At 38.2% G+C, this 17,702-nt stretch overlaps 1 protein-coding gene across 1 annotated transcript in view; it reads left to right on the top strand.

Moving 5' to 3' along the window:
- The first annotated feature begins 15,708 nt into the window (after positions 1-15,708).
- The window catches only part of TNFRSF13B (TNF receptor superfamily member 13B), a 33,543-nt gene continuing 31,549 nt past the window's right edge, over positions 15,709-17,702 (top strand). The window contains exon 1 of the mRNA XM_074281286.1: positions 15,709-15,753. The gene's annotated coding sequence lies outside the window, so the exon portion shown is untranslated. The remainder of the gene's footprint in view (positions 15,754-17,702) is intronic.

The raw sequence follows: 17,702 nt of genomic DNA, 5'->3' as shown, positions 1-17,702 counted from the left end.
ATCCCCTCAATTTCGGTGTTTTGTTTTGTTTTGTTTTTTTTGCCCTGAGAAGAGAGCTACTATAGATATTTTTGTACATATAGATCCTTTCCCTCTTTATTTAATTTTTTTTTGTGGTATTCATGCCTGGTAGTGATATTGTTAGGTTAAAGGATATGCATGAATTTATAACCCTTTGGGTATAGATCTTATCTTTTGATAATTTTTTGGCTTTTATTTTATTTTTTAAATTTAACTCAGTTCCATCTATGTTTGAGAAAAAAAGCCTTATCAGAGAAACTTGCTTAAAAATTCTTTTTTACAATTGTTATTGCTAACTGTATTTCCCACACATTTATTCAATTCTCTTTCTTCTTTTCTTTCTTTCTTTTTTCCCTGAGGCTGGGCTTAAGTGACTTGCCCAGGGTCACACAGCTAGAAAGTGTTAAATGTCTGAGATCAGATTTGAACTCCCAGTCCTCCTGAATTCAAGACTGGTGCTCTATCCACTGCGCCACCTAGCTGCCCCAATTCTCTATCTTCTTTCACCTTGTCCTTCCTCAAAATGGTTTGCTACTGACCACTCCCTGTCTCAATATGTTCTCTCTTTTTTTTCACCTTCCTCCCTTCCCGTATCCCATTTTCCTCCTATTTTTCTTCAGGGTAAGATAGATTTCTATACCCATTTTGAGTTTGTAAGTTATTTCCAAATGAGGATTTTTTTTAAAGGAAGTAACACTCATGTGAAATGAGCAACATTTGAGGGTAAAATGGGATTGGGATTTGGCGAAGCAAGAGTGGTACAACAAAGGGGCAAGATGACATAAAGTTGAGTTGGTTCACTAAGGGTTTGAGCTAGAGAAGGGGAAGAGTGCAGGGGTAATGGCCTAGGAAAGAACTGGGAGGTGAAGAGGATGGAGGTTATGGGGAAGATGAAGAGCAGGGTCAAGGGTTATAAGACTTAGGGAAAGATGGAATGATAAAAGATTCTGATCAGATAAAGGAATTTCAGAACTGATGAACAAGCGTTCTTATGGATAATGGCAAAATCAAAGGTATGACCGTCTCTATGTATAAATAAGGTGGGATGGCGAAGTAGTATAGCAGTAGTAAGGATTGTGGTAGTAATTGTAATAATCAGCATTTATATAGCAATTTAAGGTTTGCAGATTTGCCTTACAAATATCTCCTTTTATCCTCACAACAACTCCAGGAATTAGCTGCTATTATTATCTCCATTTTATAGATCAGGAAACTGAGGCAAGCAGCAGTAAAGTGATTTGTCCAGGTTCATACAGCAAGTATTTGAGGTGAAATTTGAACTAAAGCCTTCCTAATTCTAAGTCCAGTACTCTATCCACTGTGCCATAGTTAGGGTATTTGAGGGACGATCTGTACACTGAAGTCTCCAAAGATGAGAACTGGAGAAGGGAAGGAGAGATTCAGAACCCATTTTCTCAGGATAAGAAAACAGACATTTTATACTCTTTAGGAATGGGTGGTAGTAGGTAATTGATGATAAAATATTTTAAATTACAGAATATGTATATAAATATGTGAAATGTAAACTGGTAAGAGTTCTAATTTCCTTCTTAGTCAGAATGGATATTAGCTGAGGAAGCATCTAAGGACCACTGGTGGTAGTGATATTGCTTCTTTTAAAAAGGCAGTAAGTGTCTGTCAACCGGTGGCAAAGTGGACGTCATTAACTCAAGCATCCCCTAACCACCTTATTTTTAAAATTTTTTAAAATTAATTTTATAATTATAATTTTTTTGACAGTACATATGCATGGATAATTTTTTTTACAACATTATCCTTTGTATTCACTTCTTTTCCAAATTTTCCCCTCCCTCCCTTTACCCCTTCCCCTAGATGACAGGCAGTCCCATACATGTTAAATGTGTTACAGTATATCCTAGATACAATATGTGTGTGTAAAACCAAATTTCTTGTTGCACGCTAAAAATTGGATTCCGAAGGTGTAAGTAACCTGGGTAGATAGACAGTAGTGCTAATATTTTACATTCATTTCCCAGTGTTCCTTCTCTGGGTGTAGTTATTTCTGTCCATCATTGATCAGCTGGAAGTGAGTGGATCTTCTTTATGTTGAAGATATCCACTTCCATCAGAATACATCCTCATACAGTATTGTTGTTGAAGTGTATAGTGATCTTCTGGTTCTATTCATTTCACTCAGCAACAGTTCATGCAAGTCTCTCCAAGCCTTTCTGTATTCCTCCTGCTGGTCATTTCTTACAGAGCAATAATATTCCATAACATTCATATACCATAATTTACCCAACCATTCTCCAATTGATGGGCATCCATTCATCTTCCAGTTTCTAGCCACTATGAAAAGAGCTTCCACAAACATTTTGGCACATACAGGTCCCTTTCCCCGCTTTAATATTTCTTTGGGATATAAGCCCAGTAGTAGCACTGCTGGATCAAAGGGTATGCACAGTTTGTTAACTTTTTGGGCATAATTCCAGATTGCTCTCCAGAATGGTTGGATTCTTTCACAACTCCACCAACAATGCATCAGTGTCCCAGTTTTCCCACAGCCCCTCCAACATTCATCGTTATTTGTTCCTGTCGTCTTAGCCAATCTGACAGGTGTGTAGTGGTATCTCAGAGTTGTCTTAATTTGCATTTCTCTGATCAATAGTGATTTGGAACACTCATATGAGTGGAAATAGTTTTAATTTCATCATCTGAAAATTGTCTGTTCATATCCTTTGACTATTTATCATTTGGAGAATGGTTTGATTTCTTATAAATTAGAGTCAGTTCTCTATATATTTTGGAAATGAGACCTTTGTCAGAACCTTTAACTGTAAAAATATCCCTAACCACTTTAGGGGTCACAGAATCTGTAGTCATTTCCAAATGTTGCTATTCACCCTCTGGCCATCATCCTCTTCTCATCTTCCCCGGCAACTCAGGTCCTACCCTTGGGACCTGGGGCTCTGATTGGTAAATTTTCAGTTTGTTTTGCTTAGTAAGTCTGTCTTGCCACTCTTCCTGGTTATCCCAAACCATGCTACCACTCAGGGTCTCTTCCCCTTTTCTAGCTCTTTTAAGAGTTTATCTTTACCATTAGGATGTAAACTCCTTTAAAAATTCATTATTTGAAAAAAACTGTTGGGAAAACTGGAAATTAGTATGGCAGAAATTAGATATGGATCCACACTTAACACCATATACCAAGATAAGATCAAAATGGGTCCATGATTTAGGCATAAAGAACGAGATCATAAATAGATTACAGGAACAGAGAATAGTCTACCTCTCAGATCTATGGAGGAGGAAAGAATTTATGACTAGAGGAGAATTAGAGATCATTATTGATCACAAAATAGAAGATTTTGATTACATCAAACTAAAAAGTTTCTGTACAAACAAATCTAATGCAAACAAGATTAGAAGGGAAGTAACAAATTGGGAAAATATTTTTACAGTTAAAGGTTCTGATAAAGTCCTCATTTCCAAAATATATAGAGAATTGATCCTAATTTATAAGAAATCAAACTATTCTCCAATTGATAAATGGTCAAAGGATATGAACAGACAATTCTCAGATAATGAAATTGAAACTATATCCACTCATATGAAAGAGTCTTCCAAATCACTACTGATCAGAGAAATGCAAATTAAGACCACTCTGAGATACCACTACACACCTGTCAGATTGGCTAAGATGACAGGAACAAATAATGATGAATGTTGGAGGGGCTGTGGGAAAACTGGGACACTGATACATTGTTGGTGGGGTTGTGAAAGAATCCAACCATTCTGGAGAGCAATTTGGAACTATGCCCAAAAAGTTAACAAACTGTGCATACCCTTTGATCCAGCATTGCTGTTATTGGGATTATATCCCAAAGAAATACTAAAGAGTGGAAAGGGACCTGTATGTGCCAAAATGTTTGTAGCAGCTCTTTTCGTAGTGGCTAGAAACTGGAAGATGAATGGATGTCCATCAATTGGAGAATGGTTGGGTAAATTATGATATATGAATGTTATGGAATATTATTGCTCTGTAAGAAATGACCAGCAGGATGAATACAGAAAGGCTTGGAGAGACTTGCATGAATTGATGCTGAGTGAAATGAATAGAACCAGAAGATCACTATACACTTCAACAACAATACTGTATGAGGACGTATTCTGATGGAAGTGGATATCTTCAACGTAAAGAAGATCCAACTCACTTCCAGCTGATCAATGATTGACAGAAACAACTACACCCAGAGAAGGAACACTGGGAAGTGAATGTAAACTGTTTGCACTATTGTCTTTCTACCCAGGTTACTTATACCTTCGGAATCCAATTTTTAGCGTGCAACAAGACAATTGGATTCACACACATATATTATGTCTAGGTTATACTGTAACACATGTAAAATGTATGAGATTGACTGTTATCTAGGGGAGGGAGTAGAGGGAGGGAAGAGAAAATCTGGAAAAATGAATACAAGGGATAATGTTATAAAAAAATTACTCATGCATATATACTGTCAAAAATTTTTATAATTATAAAATTAATTAAAAAAAAAAAAGAATGTAAACTCCTTGAAAGTTAAAACCGTCTGGATCCTTTGCTTCTATTTCCATTCTTAAATGCTTTGCACAGTGCCTGACTGTAAGTGCTCAATAAATACATTTAAATTCATTATTTAAAGTGATTAATTAACTGTTAATAATTTTGCAATCTATTGTAAATTTAGCAATTTAGAAACTTATTTTTCTTAGATCTAAAATAGAGGAGTTAAACCAGATGACCTCTACCTGTTAGGATTACTAGGTGAGAACTGAGGTTGTCTGGATAGTGACAAGGTGAGAATTCAGGTTGGACAGTTACAAGGTGAGAACTCAGGTTGACTTGATAGAGGGGGCAAGCTCATTGGCTGGGGTGGTTACTCCCAGAGAAGGCATCTTTACAGATGCCTCCAAAGAAAATATTTGTGCCATATACTCTCATGATTTAACCATAAAGAGAGTAATCAGGACTCCTTTTCAATCCACTCAACAGAATGAATTATTTGCTATCATGCTAGCTCTTACTTATTATCCAGGAGACGTAAATATAATTACTGATTCAGCCTATTCAGTAGGTGTAGTACAAAGAATTGCCACAGCCCAAATAAAATTTGCAGCCTCTAATATTTATCAGCTCTTTAAGGAACTTCAAGAGCAAGTGAGAAAACATCCAGGCAAGATTTATATCTTGCATGTCCACTCACATAGTGGACTTCCAGGTCCCATTTTTGATGGAAATTCAAAGGCAGATAGCCTTCTAACCATGTTAGCCAGTAGTCCTTTATTTCAGGAAGCACAAGAATCTCATTCTAAATATCATCAGGCTGCTCGAGCTTTACATTTACAATTTGGAATCACAAGAGAGGAAGCTAGGAGCATAGTAAAAAGCTGTACAGCTTGTCTTCCTTTCCATGCTCCTTCACTCCCTCCAGGGAAGAATCCTCGTGGTTTGAGACCCAATGAAATCTGGCAAATGGATGTGACCCATTATAAATCTTTTGGTCGTCTATCTTTTATCCATGTAGTGGTAGACACCTTTTCAGGATTCACATTTGCAATGCCAGCAGCAAAAGAGACAGCCCGAGTGGTCACTGAATTCCTTATACAAGCTTTTGCAATTATGGGTGTGCCACAAGCAATAAAAACAGACAATGGACCTGCATATACGTCCAAACATTTTACACACTTTTGTGCACAGTATAAGATTTTACATACCATGGGCATACCCTTTAATCCTCAAGGGCAGGCAATAGTAGAGAGAAGAAACAGAGATATTAAGACACTCCTCCAAAAACAAAAGAAAGGGGGAGCCACAGGTAACCCTAGAGAACTTCTAAATTTAGTTCTCTATACCATTAATTTTCTAATTTTTGACAAAGATGCACTGGCTCCAGCAGACAGGTTTTATAACCCACCAGAAGGGCAGTGTCCAGTGCGAGCAGCTCCACTGTCCTTAGATAATCGCCAGGTGATGCACCACCCCAGCCAATGAGCTTGCCCCCTCTATCAAGTCAACCTGAGTTCTCACCTTGTAACTGTCCAACCTGAATTCTCACCTTGTCACTATCCAGACAACCTCAGTTCTCACCTAGTAATCCTAACATCTACCATCCCTGTATGTCTAAAGCTATGAATCTGTAATCATCCAAGGATGATTTGAAGCTTAGAGAAAGTAATTTAATTCCATAGAAAAACTAAGCCCACTCTCTTAAAAAAAAAAAAAAAAAGAAAAAGAAAAAAGAAAAGAAAAGAAACAAACAAAAAAAAAAACTAAAATATTCTTCCAGGCCAATTTTACCAAATAAAATGCATTATTTTCAAAGATTTTTTTGGAGAGGGCAAATAATTATTTTTTTTCTAATTGCATGTAAAGATAGTTTTCAACATTCTTTTTTTTTTTTTTTTTTAAACAAGACTGAGTTTCTAGAAACTGAGTAAATGGCCACTAATTGGTGAATGGCTGAATAAGTTATGGTGTATGAATGTAGTAGAATATTATTGTTTTATAAGAAATGATGAGCAGATTGATTTCAGAAAAATCAGGAAATACATGAACTGATGCTGAGTGAAGAGAGAAGAACCAAGAGAACATTGTACACAAGAACAACAAGATTATGTGATGATCAACTGTGATGGACTTGACTGTTTTCAACGATGATATGATTCAAGGCAATTTCAATAGACTCATGATGGTAAGTGCCATCTTTGGATGAGTATCCAAAGAGAGAACTATGGAGACTGAATGTGGATAAAAGCCTAGTATTTTCACCTTATTGTTGTTTGTTTGCTTGCTTTTTTCTTTTCGATCTGATTTTTCTTGCTCAACATGATAAATGTGGAAATATGTTTAGAAGAACTGCAATAAAACCTATATTGAATTATTTATTCTCTAGGGGAGGAGTGAGGTAGGAAGAATGGAAAAAAAATTTGGAACATGAGATTTTGCAAGGGTGAATTGAAAATTATCTTTGTATGTATTTTGAAAAATAAAAAGCTATTATTATTTTTTAATTTTTAGAAGACCTGGAATTTCAATTTTTTTCTGCTTCCTTCACTTCAATGTCCCTCTCCAAGATATCAAGCAATATAGGTTATACATGTGCAATTATATAAACATCAATACATTCGTCAAGAGATAAAATAAGGGAAAAGCCACCAAAAAAAGTGAAAATAGTATGCTTTGATCTGTATTTAGACTTCCCAGTTCTCTGAATGTGGATTATATTTTCTATCATCAGTCTTTCATTGGAATTGCCTTGGATCATTGTATTGCTAAAAAGATCTAAGTCTATTTTTTTTTTCCTGAGGCTGGGGTTGTGACTTGCCCAGGGTCACACAGCCAGGAAGTGTTAAGTATCTGAGATCAAATTTGAACTCCGGTCCTCCTGACTTCAGGGCTGGTGCTCCATCCACTGCGCCACCTAGCTGCCCCGATCTAAGTCTATTATAGTTGATTTTCACACAATGTTGCAGTTATTGTATATAATTTCCTGCTTCTGTTCACTTAACTCAGCATCAGTTCATAAGAGTCTTGCCAGGTGTTTTGAAATCTACCTAGTCATCATTTCTTACAGCATTATATTCCTATACTACAACTTGTTCAGCATTTCCCCAATTGATGGACATGCTCTCAATTTCCAATTCTTTGCCATCACAAAAAGAACAATATTTTTGTACATGTGGGTCCTTTTCCCTTTTTTATGATCTCTTGGGATACAGACCCAGTAGTGGTATTGCTGGATCAAAGGTCAGGCACAATTTAGCAAGCATTTCTGAGAAAGAAATGCAAATTGGGAGATTTAAAAGCTTAGGAAGTTTAATGGGTTTGGATGGATGAGTAGGGATGAGATCTGTAGAAAACCATAAATAGCAATATGAAAATGAAAATAAGCGACTTTGCTGGTCTTCTAAGTGGCCTGACCATCTTTATTTGAATACTTTTGTTTTTAGCTTACTCATTTCCCAGAAAAAGACACTTACATCAGAGGCATAGCAATATCAATAGGCTGGGTTGGCCCATAGGGAGAAGAGAACCAAAGTGGGGGAAATCTGGGGAAATCTGAAAGCAAGCTACCCTGGACCACGAGAAGATTAGTTCTCTTCACCTAAAATGGAATTCTCCAGAGAAGAGAAATGTGCCAGGGATTCAGACCTTTTTTAGACCACATCTTGTAAGGGAACATGGCGGTCTGGAAGGACTTGAGATATGAAAGAGCGTTTTGTTCTGGATCCCAAAATTATTTGGTCACCTTGACTTTGGGAGTTTATAATTAGAATAATGTTTCCTCAAGGGAGTGCACCCAGAAAAGGAAGGTTTCAGAATGACTGAACAGAAGGAAACCTGTAGCACCTGCAGATTCAGAGAGAGACAGAGTAAGAAAGACACACACAGAGTGAAAGACAAAGTGAGACAAAGACAGAGACAGAGAGAAAGACACACAGAGAGACATTGAGAAAGAGTGTTCCAATGATCACTTGAGTTCTTTTTTTAATAGTATTTTATTTTCTCAAGTATATGTAAAGATAATTTTTCAACATTCATTTTTGTAAAACTTTGTGTTCCAGATTTTTCTCCCTCTCTCCTTTACATCTTCCCTCCCTAACACAACAAGCAATCTGATATAGGTTAAATATATGCAATTAAAAAAAATCCATATTTGATTTCAATAGCATTATTAGAGTATATCTATTGATTTCATCCTATGGATCAGTTTCTTTCTTTCAAATTTGTATTGATAGCTTTGTTTTTGGTATTTCTTTCATTTCCAAATATGACCTACCACCTCTCTTAAAGAGGTATCCCTTGTAACAAAGAATAAAAAGAAAGGTGAAAAACAGCCCTGCAAAACTAACCAATCTTGCATAGTACAGCTAGGTCCTGAGGAGTACAAATAAATTACGGATGGTACTGGGAAGTGGTCTTATTATACACATTCATGCTGCATATTTCCATTGGGCTGGTCTGAGAACCAATTAACCTCTTTTTACATAATTAAAACTTTGAATTATGTGAATTCAAATACGTGGGAATAGGGACCTAGCTGTATGTAGAAGGTTGGATTGTGAGCTTGATAAGTAAGGGGCTGTCTTGTGTATTTCTTGGAATCCCCAGCACTTACCATGGGCTGGCACTAGTATTCATATTTATTGACTGACTAACCTAGTTGTTCTCAATCCCTTCACCTCCCTCTCCTCCAACCCCTTCTTGCCTTGGAGTCAGAATACTGTTCCAATTCCATCTCAGACTACTTCTGTGACTTCAGCAAGAATTGTAATCACTCTGGGACTCAGTTTCCTAGTCTGTAAATCAAGGTAGTTAGGTTAGATGGATTCTGAAATTTCTTTGAACTCTAAATCTTTGATTCTATGATCATGGAGGTGGTGTTTGTTGTTTTTTTTGTCTATCTTGAAGGCTCTTGAAGAGGACCATGATATCGGGGAAGTGATGGCCATGATGTGCAAGTGAATTGGATTTAAGTGAGGGAGGGCTGTGCAAAATCACATCTCACTTTCTCCTCTGGTTCCTATGGTCAACTGAGAAGGGTAACACTCCTAGTCTCTTATTCTGCAAAGAAAGGAAGGAACATTTTCTCATTTCATTCCTGGGACCAAGCTTGGGTCGTTACAATATTTTTATATATTTTTCCCAAATAGTATTTTATTTTTCAAATACATGTAAAGATAGTTTTCAGCATTAATTTTTGTTAGATTTTGTGTTCTAAATTTTTTCTGTCTCTCTCCCTTACTTCCTCCTCCCCCCAGACAGCTACCGATTTGATATAAATTAAACATATACAATCCTTTTAAGTATCTTTCCATATTTGTCATGTTGATCAAGAAAAATCAGGTCAAAAGAGAAAAAAATCATAAGAAAGAAAAAGAAAGCAAACCAACAAACAAAAAAGGTAAAAATATTCTGCTTTGATCCACATTCAGTCTCCATAGTTCTTTCTCTGGATACAGTAGCATTTTCCATTTGGGTTATTATAATCAAAGAGTTAAGTGTAAGTTTTTAATTTTTCAATTCAATTTCAATTCCACAGATACTATAGCATGTGCAAAACATAGTAAATTCTGAAGAAAGGCACAGATCCTGACCTCAAGGGGGATGCCATATATATACAGATACACTGTGATGGAATAGAGAACATTTTAAGTGTAAAAGAGAAATTCTGTTAAACTGCCCCAAGAAATTTGAGGAGGAAGATTTAATTTTCAGCTGGAGGGAAAGAGATGGGACACAACATTGGGTCTTGAAGGAAGGGAAAGATTTCAAAAAGTGGATGTAGTTGGGAGAGGGTAGTGGGAACCTATTTCAAGCGAGGATGGGATTGAGATGGTTTGGCTGGAATATAATGATTCTCTGGCCAAAAAGCTCTCTTGGAAAATTGGAGAGTTGATTATAGAACCTTCAGATACTTCTTAGTTGTTTCAGGCCAGTCTGACTATTTTGCATGAAGGTAAAATGAATAAATCAAGGCTCTGAAAATCCTACTTCTAATCCTGGCTTTATCACTAACTCATTGTGACAAGGTATTTCCTCTCACATTTTCAGTTTTCTTCTTGGAAAATGAAAGGATTAGACTAATAATAGCTAACATCTATATAGCACTTTAAGGTTTGCAAAGGGCTTGACAAACACCATCACATTTGATCCTCACTACAATTCTATATAGGAGGCACCATTCTTATTGTGCAGATTAGGAAACTGAGGCTGAGAGGTTAAGGGGCTTAACCAGGGATCTCAAGAGTAGTGTCTGAGGCAGAATTCAAATTCAGATCTTCCTGCTTCCAAGTCCAGTGTTCTATCTACCAAACCACTAAATGCCTGGATGATCTCTAAGGTACCTTCAAATTCTCAATAAATCACTCAACCAACAATTTATTAAATACCCAGTATGTGCTAAGCACTGTGCTAATCCCTTACCTTACCTTGGGGGTGTTTACATTCTATTAATGGAGACATGTGCATATTTATGCAATATAATACATATGCAAAATAAATACAATCTTTTTTTAGTGGGAGGTATTGGGCACTGACACCTGGAGAATCAAGGGGCTTCATGGAGAAGAACTTTGAGGAGAGTTTGGAAGGAAATTCTAATTCTGGTGGAAAGGTAGCTTCTGACAATCTTTTTCTACCCCCAGTTCCTCAACTTACCTCTTGCTGTCTGCCCTCATCTTCCATAACATTCCTCTCTTCCCCAAACTCTGGTAATGAATATTGAGACTTTAAGTGACTTACCTGGAGTCAAACAAACAATATTTGTCAGAGATGAGACATAGAAAATGCTTAAGAAATGCTTTTTCAGTCATTCATTCAGTGAGCATTTTTTTTTTTTTAGTGTTTACTTTGTTTTAGGTACCAGCCAAGAAAATAATACCAAAACTAGTCCCCCACCCTCAAGGAACTTATATTCTCTTAAAGGGAATGTAACATTTACACAGATAAATTTTTTAAAAAGGTGATTTGAGGAGGGAGATTTTTTTTTGACTTAAGATACCGTTAATCACTTTTTTAAAACTAAAGATTCTTCTCTTTTCCCCATCTTCTCCTTTCCTCTCCCACAAAAAGGTGAAGAAGCAAGAATCTGGAGGATAAAACAGTCTCAGCCTTTATTCTAGCACAGCATGGGCTCTGGGGACTAGTGTGTCTTGGGGGTATCTATGAAATGCTGCATTTCTGAGCTGGGCTCTTCACTGCCAGTCTCCAGGGCTGGAGGCTTTTTAGATAGTGCTACCAGAGTCCAGCCTTGATTCTACTTCCATTCCCATTAAAACTTGGGGAAGGGGCAGCTGGATGGCACCAGTCCTGAAGTCAGGAGGACTTGAGTTCAAATCTAGTCTCAGACATTTAACATTTATTAGCTTTGTGACCCTAGTCAAGTCACTTAACTTGTCAGCAAAATAAACAAACAAAAAAACCACCATTTATTAGCTGTCATTTATTATTAGTCAAGCGGGTTAACTCCAATTGCCACATCCCCCACCCCCAAAAAAGAGATGTAGCTGTGGGAGGAACTCCCTTATGGAAAGGGGGAAGGGAAGAAGCATTTATATAGTAACTACTACATGCCAGATACTGTGAAGAGTGTTTTTTTTTTCAATAAATATTGTCTTATTGGATCTTTACAACAACCCTATATGATAGATACTATTAATATCTCCATTTTACAGTTGAGGAAACTGAAGTGAAGTGACATTGTGCTCAAAATTACTTAGCTAAAGCATCACAATTGGTACTTGAACCCAGCTCTTGTAGCTCTAAGAACTATGCTTCCCTCCCCACCCCATTCAATAGTATTTTATCTTTTCTAATTAAACGTAAGGATAGTTTTCAACATTTTCTTTTAAAAAATCTTGATTTCTATTTTTTTCTCTCTCCCTTCATCTTCTCCCCCTCTTCAAGACAGCAAGCAATCCGATATAGGTTATATAGGAACAATCAAATTAAACATATTTCCATATTTATAATGTAAAAGAATCAGAACAAAAGGGAAAAAATCATGAGAAAGAAAAAAACATAAAAAGGTGAAAATTGTATGTTTCAGTTTGCATTCACACTCCATCAGTTCTTTCAATGAATGTGCATGGCATTTTCCATCATGAATCTTTTGGAGGCCATCTTTTTATATCTTTTTCCATTCTTTTATGACTTAGAACACCTCATGGATTATAATAATGAATATTTATATAGTACAATAAAATGTGTAGATTTGTAAATGTTTTGTATTTTATCTTTTTTCAGACAAAAATCTGAATTTTGAATGGAAGACTCTAATGAAAATAAATGTCTTAAATATGAGTCTTTTGGAATTGCCTTGGAACATTGTATTGCTGAGAAGAGCTAAATCTATCCAAGTTGATTATCCACACAATGTTGCTGTTATTGTACAACATTCTTTTCATTCCATTTCAGCATCAATTCATGTTAAAGATCTGCGCTTTTCCCAATGGTCCTTATTTCTGCCAATTATTCCAATTATTTATTAAGCTCTTACTTAGTTCTGGGTACTATGCTAAGTGTTGAGCATACAAATAGATATAAAAAGGAAAAAATCCTAAACCCTAAGAAATCCATTTTCCAATGGAGGAGACAATATGCAAGCAACTATTCACATATAAAATGGAAGTACAGTTATCCCTTCCACATCACAGGGGTGGGGTGAGTGGGTGGGCATGACGCCATTTCCCTCTTACATCTGAAAAATGAAATATTTGGCTCTTCCTTTGTCCCAGAGAAGTCTGAATTATTATGGTATTTAAAAAGTTGATATTATACAATTTTTTACATATATTTTATGCATTTCTGGATTTCTATCATTTTTCTGTGTCATCTGCTGGCCTGCATTTTCATCTGTGGCTCCCGCAAAAGTCCCTGAAATTCTCATTTAATTTCTTATACTGACCCATGATATATCGGGCAAAAGTCGTGATGTGGAAGGGATAACTATTGTTGGAAACTACTGGGGTGGGAGAACCATGGGGACCAAGAAGAGCTTCCTGCAGAAGGTGGGATTTGTCTGGTCCAGGAAAACTAGGGTGAGGTGAGAAGGTGGAGTGTTCCAAGCCTGGGGGACAGTCAGTGAAAAGGCTGGAAATAAACGGGAGAAGGGGCATAATGTGTGGGAGTCACAGAACATTGGCTAATGGGGAGTAACATGTCAGAAGATCATAAAGGTGGAAAGGAGCCAGGATGTGGAGGGCTTTAAATGACAAACAGTTGACTTTTATATTTGATCCTGGAGGTAATAGGGAGCCACAGGAGGCTTAGAGGGGTGATGAGGTCAGACTGCCATTGAAGAAGATCTTACAGCTGATTGGAATGGGGAAACACTGGAGTCAGAGAAGTATAAGGGTAAAGGACCTGCTGTAGGGTCCTGGTGAATACAGAGAAGGCTGACAAACAGGAGGGATGTGTGAAGGTAGAAATAGCAGGTAAAAGGCTCAGACAAAGCAGATTATGGATTATGATGACCATGAGTAAAAGTGGAACCTGTACTGGAAAGGGTGGGCAGCAAAACAACGTCACCAGGCAGGAGCCAGGTCTTGTTCTGACTCTCCATGACTCCATCTTTTCCATTTCTTGTCAGAGATATTGGAGGATTTGTCATTTCCTTCTCCAGCTCATTTTACAGAGGAGTTAACTGGGTTAAGCGACTTGCCCAGGGGTCCCTCAGTTAGTGTCTAAGGCTGGATTTGAACTCGTGAAGATGAATCTTCCTCACTCCAGACCCAGCATTCTGTGTACCACCCAGATGTCCAGGAACCAGGTCTCAGTGAGCACTAAAAGGAGTAAAAAAAGAAAAGTTTTAAGATAGAAAAGTTAGGTAATTCTGAAGAACTCGATGCTTTCCAAGCATCATCTTATCATTCCAATAGTTTTAAAGGCCCTGAAAATAAATCTACACCCCCATTTTCCAGGTAGGGATGCAAAATTTGGGGTTCATCATCTTATCAGAGGATATGTGACTCTGATCCAAGATACAGACACCTCTCTCTTGCACTGGCTATTCCTTACCTATACCTCATTGTTTGATTTCTGTGCTGGTCGTCACCCAGAAACCAAAAATTCAGTATTTTATGTCACCAAATGAAAGTGGGGACAATCTTTTGGAGTCAGCTACTATAGCACTGCTTCCTTTATTCAATTTGTAGTCCATGAATTCCAACTATATACAATCTTCTGTGCTCAGAAGGCAGGTAGAAGGATGAAAAAACAATATAATTCCCTGTACTCAGGGGACTTAGAGTTCAGTAAAGGGAAAGTGATAAATTTCCCTGGGTGAGGGATAGAAAAAGTGAGAAAAGGGAGTTTGAGAAAAGGGAAATAAAATAAGAGGATTGGAAGGGACCCATGTGAGATCACACAGAGCCCACAATACTCCTAAGTGCAGCCGGAACCAGAATAAAATATCATTGCTATACTATTTTAATGTGTTGCTGTATTAACAATAAAAAGAGAGATGTGTAAACATGAACAGTTTTCTGAGTCAATATGTGACCCACCGGATCGTTATGTACAGTTTGGGGTCCCCTGTTTCTATTTGACTTTGAAACCACTGACCTAGTTTAAGTCAAATGAAGTCAATTAAACAACCATTCTTTGAGGACTTGCTGTAAGCCCGGCTCTAGCAACGTGAAGACAAAAAATGAAAATTGTCTCTTCTGTTGAGCTGACATCCATTTGGGAGACAGGATGGTGAGTGCTTTTTTATTCAGCCATTTTCAGTCATACATAATTCTTTGTGACCCAATTTGAGGTTTTCTTGGCAAAAATACTTGAATGGTTTGCCATTTCCTTTTCCAGCTCATTTTACAGATGAGGAAACTGAGGCGATCAGGGTTAAGTGGCTTGCCCAGGGTCACACAGCTTGTAAGTGTCTGAGATTTGAACTCAAGAAGATGAGACTTCCTGACTCCAGACAGGGCACTCTGCCCATTCTGCCACCTAGTTACCCCAATAACGGGTCTAGTGCAGGTTAGATTCCATAAATATAGGCCGGATTGGGTTAAGTGCCTCATCCAAGGTTCCCTGCAGATTACGTGTGCATACATATGTATGCATGGGCAGGTTTGTGGCTGATTTACATATTAAAAGTTTGGGGGAAAAACCCAGGAAACGTACTGTACAGACCCTAATCAAATCTAATGCTAATAATAAACCTACTGAGTAATGGGTAAGACCTGGGTCTGTAGTTCCTTGTGAGGGAGCAGAAGTAGAACGAGGTGAGAAAAGAGCCTTTGCGGAAGCAGGGATGTGAGTATCTTACCTCTGTGGGACATCAGGGAATGGGGAAGTGGCCATGTGGGAGTGAGGATGGAAGCCGGGGTGAGGGAAGCGGACTTGCTTGGTGGAAATGGGATAGTCTTAGGAGCTGTGAGAGACTCGGTGTTTCAGGTCTGGAAGACTGCGTCCATGTTCAGTAGGGAACAGTGGGGTTCCCACAGAGTCAGCCGGGGCAGTTAGGGCTCCAATTATAACAGCACCCATAAAGGAGATGATGGGAGCAGAAATTTGGAGCTGAAAGGAAAGATCTCTGGCTCATTCACAGATAGGGAAAATTGAGGCTGGGAATGGTGAGACCTCAAGATACTGTGAGGCTGAGAGGAGACCTAAGGTTCTATGTCCCGAAATCCAAATTTTTGCATTATACTATGGTATAATGGTAATGACTGGAAAATTGCTTCCAAAAGCTAGAATAAAGACAATATTAAATAAATTAATATTAAAATCAAAAGTGCTCTATTACTGTCCCCTGGGAAGCACAGGGAACCAAATTCATTCCTTTCCCTGCTGGGTCTCACGAAAGGAGCGGGAGGGAGGTCTTTCTTGGTTTCAGCCTTGAAAGCTAGGTCTCAGCACTGCCATCAAGGAAGCCCCATCTTCCTTCTTTCTGAGTCTTTGGAAAAGGCAAAGACCCATTGGGCCACAAACCCTCAGGGCACGAAAGAAGAGGAAAGAGAAGTTTATGGGAAATGTCAAAACACTCTCTAACGTGCAGAGTATTTAGGCAGTATTGCTCATCAGCGTGGAGCCAGTGTGTCAAACATCAGCGTAGGACCGAATGGAAGGCCATCTTGTCTTGTCCCCTTATTGCACGGACGGCATAACTGAGAGGGTTAAGGAGCTCCTTCCACATTACGCAGGTAGCAAGCATCCAAGATGGGACTGGAACTTCAGTCCTTAGACCGCTTTTGACAATACAAAGTGGTCTCTCCTGGCTCCCTTTGGTTAGAATTCTGGAATGACAGAGATGGAAGGAGCTTTAATTTAGAGAGCATCTAGTTAGACTGCCTTCATTTCACAGAGGGGGAAACTGAGGCCCCGAGAAAGGAAGGGACTGAGGGGTAGCTAGCTGGTGCAGGGGATGGAGCACCGATCCTGGATTCAGGAGGGTTTGAATTAAAATCTGGCCTTAGACACATAACACTTCCTAGCTGTGTGACCCTGGGCAAGCAGCTCAATCGCCTCACTGGGAAAAAATAAATAAATAAAGGGAAGAGATTTGCTTTATATCCTACAGCAAGTTCCCAAGGGGTCTTGGCTAAGTCCAGGTGTCTCCCCATATTCATTGTTCCAGTCTTAGGCTGCATCCCTCAGCATGAAGACAGGGATGGGTCCTTTTTTCCCATAGAATTCCTAAACCCCGTAACCTGAAAGAATAACAGGTTCATGGCATGTGTTCAAATATTAATCACGGAAGGAGAAGTGGTCATCATAAAGAAGAATAATTCAGCATAAAATGATGCTGTCCCTACTTGTCCCTTCATAAGTCCATGCATCATTGGTCTATGCTAACTTATTGTACCTCATGATATGTACAAATATACATTATATATCACATCCCATTATATTACATACATTAATGTATATTAATACATACATACATTCAGATTATTTTTACAGAAAATTCACACAGGGCAAATGCTCACCAGGGGGTCAGAAAAAGCAACAAGGTCACTCTCAAGGTCTCTCTTAGAACTTTAGAACTGATTGTATGACGTAGGGGAATAGGACTGTCCAGCATGGCGTGCCCTCATCAGAGAAGCTGCCGTGCTCTGTGAGCAAAGCTGAATAGAATTAGCCTGGAAGAAATGTGAGATGTGCAAAGTTAGAGAGTCCTCCCCAAACGTTCACAAGGACTATTTGTGTCCCACCTGTGGCAGAGCACTCT

This window comes from Sminthopsis crassicaudata, chromosome 1, assembly GCF_048593235.1.
Source record: "Sminthopsis crassicaudata isolate SCR6 chromosome 1, ASM4859323v1, whole genome shotgun sequence".
NCBI lineage: Eukaryota > Metazoa > Chordata > Mammalia > Dasyuromorphia > Dasyuridae > Sminthopsis > Sminthopsis crassicaudata.
The sequence above is the reverse complement of the archived record's forward strand: the minus strand, read 5'-3'. Positions and strand labels throughout refer to the sequence as shown.